We start from the raw sequence: 10,095 nt of genomic DNA on the forward strand, positions 1-10,095 counted from the left end.
TCCTTCCTTCCTTCCTTCCTTCCTTCCTTCCTTCCTTCCTTCCTTCCCTCCTTCTTATATTTCACCTTCCTTGACTGCTTACACCTGGCTCATCACCGGATTCTGCCAGGGCCCCTCCCTCCCCCTCTCCCATATACAGTTCTCTCCAGCTCATGGCCATGTCCCAGTGCAGACTGCTGTTCTTGTTGTGGTCTTTCAGCTGACCCCAGGCTGTAGTCTTGAGCCCCTCTCTCTGTAGCAGACCATCCTGTAGACTGCCTTTGGGCTAATCCTGAGGAAAACAAACTTAAGTCACTCTCATATTGACTTCTTGTGGGATGTGGGGTGATGAGGAAGAAGTGGTCCCCGATCCTGTGCTGTGGACTGACAGCACCAGAATCCTGGGACACCACAGAGCTGCAGGTACCTCTGCCCCGTTCCACATGTGACGAGGAAGGCTCTCTGGAGGCAGGGGTGGCGGGGGAGGTTAGGTTCAACACAACTTCCCGGGTGGATTAGAGGCGAGGAAACTTTGGCCTTGAGGTTAATGTTTTTCTTCTTCTTTGAGTTCCTCTCTTATCTTCTGTCTCCCACCCACCTTCCCACTCTAGGATGCCTGAATCCATACCTTTCTTGGAGCAAAACATACACTTTCTTAATACTATGTCATTGCTCTATGGTAATAGCACATGCTACTCCCTTTGAAATTTTCTCCTCCTCCTGTAATTTGCAAATTCCTACCCCTTTGCCAGCATCCCTGCATTAGTGTTATCCTGCTCTGTAAGAAACAACTAGAGGTATAGTGGCTTAGAACAACACCCTGCGTATTGATTATCATACAGCTTGGTGAGTCAGAAGATGGCATGCCTGGTCTGAGGGTCGGTCCAGGGTCAGCTGAGGCATTGATCAGGACAGGGGTCTCCTGGACATGGAATCCACCTCTCCGCTCACGCACTGTTGGCGACACTTAGTTCCTTGCACTTGTAGGGCTGAGAGCTTCTGCTTTTTGCTGACTATCAGCTGGAGGTTGTCTTTAGTTTCTGGAGGCTTCCTGTACTTCTTTACAGAGCTCCCGACGTGGCTGTTTGCTTCCTCAGCCAGCAAGTGAGGGAGAAAGACTCCAGCAAGAAGGGCACTGCGGTCTTATGTAACACAATCATGAAGTCACACACACACACACACACATGCATACACTCCCTGCTTCCCATCAGCTCGGCCGTATTCTCTCCTCCAGAAGAAAGCCGCGGTCCCAGCAGCACTCAGGGTGTGAGCAGCAGGAGGTGGGCGTCACACAGGCAACCTGAAGAGTCGGTCCACCACAGTCCTATCCAAAATGCGCCTCCTCTCTGAAACCATCTCGGATGACCCTGGGGAGGATGAATTCCCCATCTTTCAGGGCTTTCCGTGGCAATGTGTTGTTCATTAGCGTGAACTGGCCACTCTTGGTTCATGTCTGAGAAAGATATGTGGAAGGAGTTCAGAGAGAGCTCTCCCCGTGTGGATTCATTTTTTTTTTTCAACTCACATATCTCAAATTTGGCTTTGTAATTTTAAACAAGGCCTTCTGCAATCAGTATTCATGGTCATCTTCTGCTATAAATAGTTCATCATCAAGGAGAAGTATTTGTCAACAGGAGCTCCTGCCCATCACACCTTTCTGCTGTCCTTTTCCGGGCTCTGGGTCCTGGTGAGCCTTGGTGCATGAGTCACCTGCAAGGCGGGCTCTGCCAGGGGCGGGATGTCTCGGACAATGAATGAGCAATAAAACCACAGGCTGCGATGCTTCTGAGCATGAAAGAGAAGGTCAAGGTCAAAGCACCTCGCCTTCTCTACCCTTTTGTCTCGCTCTGCCTCCCTCACACTCCCTGAAGCCTGTCTCCCACTCTTCAAACATTTCTTAATAATCTGTAATTTCGTGAAAGGGATAAAGGATACGAGGAACCCAGAAGGTAACTGGATTTACATATGAATGTTGCGTTTTCATTTTAATTTTGACAAAGTGTAAAGGTTGCTAATAAAAGCATCATTATTGCGTCACCATTTCTTTGATGGACCGTGGAACAGATTGCTGAGATATGGAGACAGATCCAGGGGTCACCAGGTTCACTGGGAGCTATCGTTCATCCTTTAACAAAAAACAAAACATCATGACAATTAAAAAAAAAAAAGGATTTAAAAAAAGAAATGACATTATTTTCAAGGAAGTTATGGCCGTTGTAAGTACTTCACAGAGGAACTGAGTCCGCTGTTGGCCTCAGGGAAGAGTCTGTGTTTCCTGAGACTCGTGTATGGTCATGTGGCTGGGTCCTTGGGGGCCACCAAGAGTCTGGGCTCCTTTTAACAAAGAGGCCTTCGATCAGGCCTGGAGGTGGGCAGAGCAGGGGGGCTGAGCTGTCTTGAGGTATAGGCTTAAGTCTGGGCTTCCCTTAAAGCCAATATTGATGGAGGAGGGAGTCAACACAGTGTGGGATGGGAAGGTTGAGCTGGACCCGGGAAGACTTCCAGGTGTGGCCAGTCCAGGACCATTCTCTTTCAGGCGTGTCAGGGAGGGAGGTCTGACACTCTGGGAGAACAGGGAGAACACGTAAAGCTGCCCTCAGGTCATACGGCTTGGGTCTGGAGGTAGCACGGCGCTGTGGAAGGAGCCTGGGCCAGTCCTTGATCTGCCCCCAGCTTGCTGTGTGACATTAGGCAAGTCGTGTTGCCTCTCTGGGTCCCGGTTTCTAAACGCCACATGCAGGCAACTATCTCTGCACACCTGTGTTCAGCCAGAATGGCTGTGCTTTCCATAATTCTGTGTGAGGCTTCACTTGGAGAAGGGTTTTGTGGATTAAAAGAAACACCGACTAGCAGTGAGTGGCTGGGTGATCTCTGAAGACCCTTGCAGTGCTATGATTTTCTGCTCTTATTTAATAATTGGATGCTCTGCATCAGTAGGTGAAGCTTCTTATGCCATATTTGAGTGGTGTGTTTGTGTGTGTATGAGTGTGCGTGCATTTTTTACAATTGCAAGTCTACTTTTCTGCATCTCTTATTAACATTTTAGAGCTGTCTTGTCTTTGTTTTTATCTGATCTTCTGGGGGTGATGGTTCTAAAATGTTGGGGTTATGTATTGTGTTCACCAATTTCAATTTTCATGTATATTAGTTTCTTTTTTTTTTTTTTTAAAGATTTTATTTATTCATTTGAGACACAGAGATACAGAGAGAGAGAGAGCATGAGCAGGGAGAGAGGCAGAGGGAGAGGGAGAAGCAGGCTCCCCGCTGAGCCAGGAGCCCGATGTGGGGCTCGATCCCAGGACCCTGGGATCATGACCTGAGCCGGAGGCAGACACTTAACCATCTGAGCTACCCAGGCGCCCCAGTTTCTTTCTTTTTTGTTTTGCTTTTGTTTCGGGGTGCTTGGCCTAGATGTTTGGATCTGTAGGTGGGGATTCTTAGGGATGGAATGTCCATTCGTCAAAAGCTTTGGCTGTTTTGATGTCGGCTTTTAAAAATGTCTTTCCTCTGGTCACCCCTAAGATGCAGACAGGTCCTTTAGGAATCCTGTAGTCTGACTTAATCTTCTTACGTGAGAAAACCGAGGCACCAGGTGGTGAAGTGACCAACCGCCAAAGCTGTACCCTTCAACACTGTTCTGGTCCTACCAAGCCCTAGCTCTCTCCTTTATTGATCTGTGACCACCGACCCCCTGTGCCAACCTAATGTACCTCGGACAATTCCTTATATAAAGGATCTCTCCACGTTGAGAAGGGTCACCCTTAATTGTGTGTTGAAGCTTGCAAGCTAATTATATTGTGCATCAGCTTGGTGGAGCACAGCTAGCTCACAACGCCTTCCATTTAATATCTACTGTTATCTTTTATTGACAAGAGCACGGGGCTCGCAGTCAAGAAGCCTGGGTTTTAAAGATTTTATTTATTTATTTGAGACAGAGAGAATGAGAGAGACAGAGAGCACATGAGAGGGGGGAGGGTCAGAGGGAGAAGCAGACTCCCTGCCGAGCAGGGAGCCCGATGCGGGACTCGATCCAGGGACTCCAGGATCATCACCTGAGCCAAAGGCAGTCGCTTAACCAACTGAGCCACCCAGGCGACCAAGAAGCCTGGGTTTTAGAAGGATGTTGAGCTATATCTGCCTGATGCAAGCAATAGCTTCTTTTGAATAATGCTTATTTTTCTCTTGATTATAAAAGTAAATAGAAATTCATTCTGGAAAAATTGGAAAGTATGGCAAAGATCAAGAAGCTTATAGGTATCCCTCACTAGTTGAAAATGCACTGTTTCTCGATATCATTGTTGTCACTTTGCTATGTATATATCTATACTGACATCCATGAATATTAATTTTAATAGGCAGTTTTTATTGGCCTACCATCCTGTCTCAAACGTTTGTTCCCGTCTTTCCCAACTAAGTACCAGCTCTAATGGCCACCTGTCCAAGGATGGAGTGACTCACTGAGTGATAGTGAGACCCCCAGCTGAGTGTGCAAGCAGAGGCCACATTAATCCTAGGTGGGGACATCAAGAGGATTCATGTAGGTGGCAGAGGGTTAAGCAGGTGTCAGGATGTGCCCTGCTGGCCACAGCATCTCCCAGGGCTCACGCAGCCTTTGTCACCATCCCTCCCTCAAGAAACTCACACCCAGTCCCCATGTCTGGGGTCTTGCCCATCAGATGGAAGAAATAACATTCCTTCTCCCATTTCTCAAAGGCAATGAGAGAATCAGATGGGATCCGCTAGGTGTGACGAGAAAGCACTCAAAGTCCCTCATAAGTAATCTATACGTGACCAGCCTTAGAATGGGGTGTCTTGAATCCAGTCCTCTAAACCTTACGCACTTACTGCATGTCATTTTTGTTCCTACTGGGGGCCCCTGCCTAGATACTAAGCGTCTCTGAGACAGATGAAATTGTCTGCCAAAGACAGGGACTGGCGTTTCCTGGGCACATGCAGTGTGCCGGGCATGTTCCGTGGGACTCGCCCCTGCCCACGACGCCTCTGCCAGGAGGAATGACCACCCTGTGACAGATAAGCCGCTGAGGCTGACAGGTTAAGGAACTAGCCCAGAGCCACCCCACCGGACCCTGGGGGAGCTGAGATCTCACCCTGCCTCTGTGTGGCTCCAGACTGTCCCGTGGTCTCTGAGCCGGCAGGACCTGAGCTAGCAGGTGTCAAGCCCTGGCTCCGAAGTCCCTCCAGATGCCCACGCTGGGCTCACACCCAGGTGACGAGCAATAGCCTTACTGTTTAGCTTTCCTTCAGCTTTGCTCATGGGTTACTACTCAGATCACTAACTTCCAGGGACCACCCTCTTCCTGAGGCATGGGTGGGGGACAGTCACAGGTGTCCATTGGGACCTGTGGTGACTTTGCTGGGCAGGGGAAGGAGGGGGAGACAGCTGTACCATCTTTAGTCGGTACCTGGGTTTGAATCACACCTACTGTCCCGGTGACACTAAGGTTTGGCAGTTTGGAATGATAACTGGGGGGTGCACAAATGCCTAAGTTTTGGGGAACAAGGCATGGCTACTCTGAGGATTAGATAATGTGCAGTGGATGACAGAGGACCCAGGATCTGGCTCTCGTCTTCCCACCTGGGCCACTGAACACCCGCAGATGTTCCCACGAGGTGAGCCGCTCTGGGCAGCTGAGCACTGAGTGTGATTGTCGCCCACACAGCAGAGACGGTGGCCTGGGCGCCCTCTCCAGGTACCGGGGCAAGCTAATTATATAGGGAGAAGAGAGGCAGCCCTTCTCTTCTCCTTAAGGCACAGGCAGTGGGGACAGCTCCTGGCTTGGACTTGGGAGGCTGGGGTTCACATCCCTGCACCCTTACTCTCTGTCCCCATGGCTCTTAGCCCCCTCCCACAGGCGGGTCAGGTTCCCTGGTCTGCAGGGCGGCAAACACCGCCGTGCAGAACTGCTGTGAGGATGCTGCACGGTGACCGCATGAAGCGCCCTGTAGACCCCAGAGCTGACCGCGCCATGTGGCTGATAGTATCCTTCCTGGTCCTGCCAGAGGGAAGACACACACACTTCATACACACACACACACACCACATACACACACATCGCATGCATCACACACATACATATGCACATACCACGCCCCACCCCAACACACACACGCATACATGCACATACACAAACCCCAACACACACATACATGCTTCCTAACGCATATACCACACACACACCCCCAAACATACACACACAAATGCCCCACACACTTCCACACACATACACATATATACACACACACCACATACCTACCTCTTGCTCTTCCATCTTTGCCTCCAACTTTCCTTCTTTCAAATCTCAGCTTCTATTGACTCTTCGGCTGAAATACACTTCTCTCCTTCAAAGGCTGCTTATTTTTAGATGCTGCTTCCTCTGTGAAGCCTACCTGGATCGCTGCCTGTACTTGGAGTTCTGGACAGAAGTTTGGACGAGGCATCAGGACTTCGGGCTCCTGGTCCTGCCTCTGCTTGTTCTGTGGTGCCGGGTGAGCTGCTTCCTTTACACTCAGTTTCTCATTGTGTCTCACTGTGAATTCACTCACCCATTCATGCGTCTACTTGTGCGTTCACTCACTGCCCCGTGGTCTGAACAAGATGTCTATAACCAGAGCTTCTGATGGAGCTGCCCCAGAACTCACCAGTTACCTTGGGACTCCCGTCTCCTCTGTGCTGTGCCTCAACCCCTGGGACCAGCCTTGAACATCCCCAAATTCCTGGATTTGATCATAACAACCAACTTGGAAACATTTGGCCTCCAGGGCTGCTTGGTCTGAGGCAATTGAAGGATTATATCTGCACATTTACTTGGAGGGTGTGTGCCTGTGTGTGTTTACTCTTCTCACTGCAAGTAACAAGTTCAATATTAATCTCCATTTCCAGGGAAATAATTAGTGTTAAGTGAACTGTGATTTCTATCTCTAGTTATTTCTCATGTGCTAATTTAAGCAGCAAGGAAAATGTTCTATGTTGACTGAATCCAGGGCTGCAAAGACATATTCCAACATAGGAAGACAGGGGGAAGGGGGAGGGAAAAGCAGACCACCCATTCAACAGGGGATTGAATTCCAGCATGCCAAGAGTCTCCAGCTGTGGGGAAAATTGTCCTTCCTGTCACAGGCCCCTCTAAGAGGGACCAGCCCACCCATGCACTTGTGTACTGGAACTCAGAAAAGAAAAAGAAATAGAAAAAGAAAGAAAAAGAAACAGCCCGGCTTTGGGCACGACCTCTTGTCTCTGGAATCTGTAGTCTTCTTCGCCCACACTCTCTGGCTCTGACTTTCTCTTCTGACTCTCCAGCCCCATTTGACTCCTAACCTTGGAACTGAATCTTGTCTCCTGCATCCCAGGCTGGAAACGTGCCAGGGACCCACCCACCCTCCTGCCTTGATCTCAGTCCTGTCTCCAGCACATGTCTTTGTTTGCCATCCCTTCTTGATCAGGCTCAGAGGAATGGGCAGCCAATGCACAAGCCCCGGGAACCCCAGTTCCATCCCCACCAATGATAAGCATGCCACGTATTGCCGGTCATCCGTGTGCAAAGCGCTTCAGGTGTGTGGCGTCTTCTGATCCTCATGCATCACTACTTGACAGATGAAGAAAGTGAGTCTCTAAGGGGTTGACTTAGCCCAGCAAATGGGAAGACCAGAATTATAGTTTAGATCTGTGTGGCTCTAAACTTAATGCTATTAATTTTTGAATTGAAAACAAGTAGAGGCAGTTTCTGGTGGGAACCCAACATAAGCACTAGGGAGCTCGGGTGGGAGAGGTCTCTAAACCTCCAAAGAGACAGTGGGAAGTAAAGCAGGACCAATTAGAAGGCACTTGTGTATCCTTTAACCCATAAATGTGCCTCCATCTCTGGCCAAGAGGCGAGTTCTTTTACTTTTAGAATCTGACCTTTCTTGTTTGTAAATTAGAGCAACAACAGAGCCCCTTTGCTGAGTTGCTGTGAGCATTAAATGGCCAGACATGTGTGACATGCAGAGTGCTGTGTCCTCTTATGGGAGCTGCTTTTGCGATGATGCATTTGTTCATTCACTTCTTTACCCAGAAGCCCTGAGTGAATGAGGGACCCCAACCTTAAGAAACTGTTGTTTTTGTTGGAGATCCTGATGAGGAAATGGCTATGTAGAGTCTGGTGTGGTGAGTGGAATGATGGAGATGAGAACGAGGGGCCATGGGTGGGGCTCAGCAGCACCTGGGTGAATCTGCTCTGTTGAACAAGAGAAGGGCTGGCATTTCTGGAAGAGAGAACCACCCGAGTGAGTGTGTGGATGAGGGAGACAACGTGGCACCTTGAGTTATGACCCCATGTTATGGCGAGTAGATGTTGGAATGCCCACCTGAGTTCTTATGCACGGTTTGCCATTTCTCCTGTAAAGGCTCTGGATGGATGATGCTGGGTGAGGGTGAAGGGTCCCACTCTTTCTTTTGCACCCTCTTGGTTCTTACCTCTGTGGGGAGGGCACTTCTCTGCCCCTTCTGCCCACCACCTCTCCCATGGAGCAAAAGTTGTCACTCTGACTGGTCCTTGCTTTACTACTGGGCAGACGCACTCTGTGTTAGCAGACATTTCCCCCCTTTTTTAAAATAAAATCTTTCAGGTGCACCTGGGTGGTTTTGTCGGTTAAGCGTCTGCTTTCAGTTCATGTCATGGTCTCAGGGTCCTGGGATCAAGCCCCACGTTGGGCTCCTTGCTCAGTGGGTAGTCTGCTTTTCCCTCTCCCTCTGCCCCTCCCCACCCCTCATTCTCTCTCTTTCTGTCTCAAGTAAATAAATGAAATCTGAAAAAAAAAAAATCTTTTCTTGTGGTAAAATAAACATAGCATAAAATTTACCATAGTAACCATTTTTCATGTACAATTCAATGGCATTAAGCACATTCACATTATTGTGAAACCATTACCACCATCCAAACCCAGAGTTGTTTTTTTTCATCATAAACAGATGCAATAAGCTCATTAAACCATAACTACCCCCTTCCCCTGCCCCAGTCCCTGGGAGCTGTCATTCTCCTTTCTGTCTCTGTGAATTTATCTATTCTAGATACCCATATACGTGGAATCATATAGCATTTGTCTTTGTGTCTGCCTTCTTTCACTTAGCATAATGTTCTCAATGATTATCCTTCCTTTTTCAGGCCGAATAGTATTCTAATGTATGGATATCTCACATTTGTTGATCCAGTCATCTGTCCATGGACATTTGGGTTGTTTCTGCCTTTTGGTTACTATGAATAATGTTGTTAGGAACATGGGTGCACAGATCCCTGTTCGAGTTCCTGATGCAATTCTTTTGGGTGTGTGCCTAGGAATGGACTTGCTGGATTACATGGTAATTCGATGTTCAACTTCCTGGAGGACCACCACACTGCGTCCACAGCGGCTGCCCCCACCCCCGCCACTCTGGATTCTAGCTTTCCAGCCCCTGTCGTAAGTCGTCGGTCACACCACACCCAGCTGTGTGGATGCAAGCACATCCAATGTGGGCGAGTCAGAGGTGCCTTTGAACAGTTAAAATGTGTTAAGTTCATGATAATTGTATGAACCAGGGGCCACAGCGAGGAGACAGGCTGCTCCAGGCTCCTTTCCCGCTGGCTCTGACACCCCTGGTGGAGCCCTCTAACTCCGCCTGCCCAGTGTAGACCACAAAGGCATGTTTTTTTGATTCTGCTGTTGTTTGTATCCCTGAAAGGAAAGAGAACTGATGGCGGATGGAGGGTGTGGTGGTGGGTGGGTCAGATACCACCATTTATGGCCAAATGCTTTGGAACCAGCAAAACCCAGAGGAAACTTATCCAAGTGTTTGACTTTACATTTTTTGAAAGGTGTGTGTGTAAGTGTGGTGTGTGTGAGTGTGGTGTGTGTGTGTGTGAGTGCGGTGTGTGTGCATGTGTGAGTGTGATGTGTGTGCATGTATGAGTGCGGGGTGTGTGTGTGTAAGTGTGGTGTGTGTGGTGTGTGTGTGAGTGCAGTGTGTGTGCATGTGCAAGTGTGGTGTGTGTGCATGTGTGTGATGTGTGTGCATGTGTGAGTGTGGTGTGTGTGAGTGTGAGTGTGGTGTGTGTGAGTGAGTGTGGTCGTGTGCATGTGTGA

This window comes from Mirounga leonina, unplaced genomic scaffold, assembly GCF_011800145.1.
Source record: "Mirounga leonina isolate KUSES-001 unplaced genomic scaffold, KU_Mleo_1.0 Mir_82, whole genome shotgun sequence".
In the NCBI taxonomy this organism is placed as follows: domain Eukaryota; kingdom Metazoa; phylum Chordata; class Mammalia; order Carnivora; family Phocidae; genus Mirounga; species Mirounga leonina.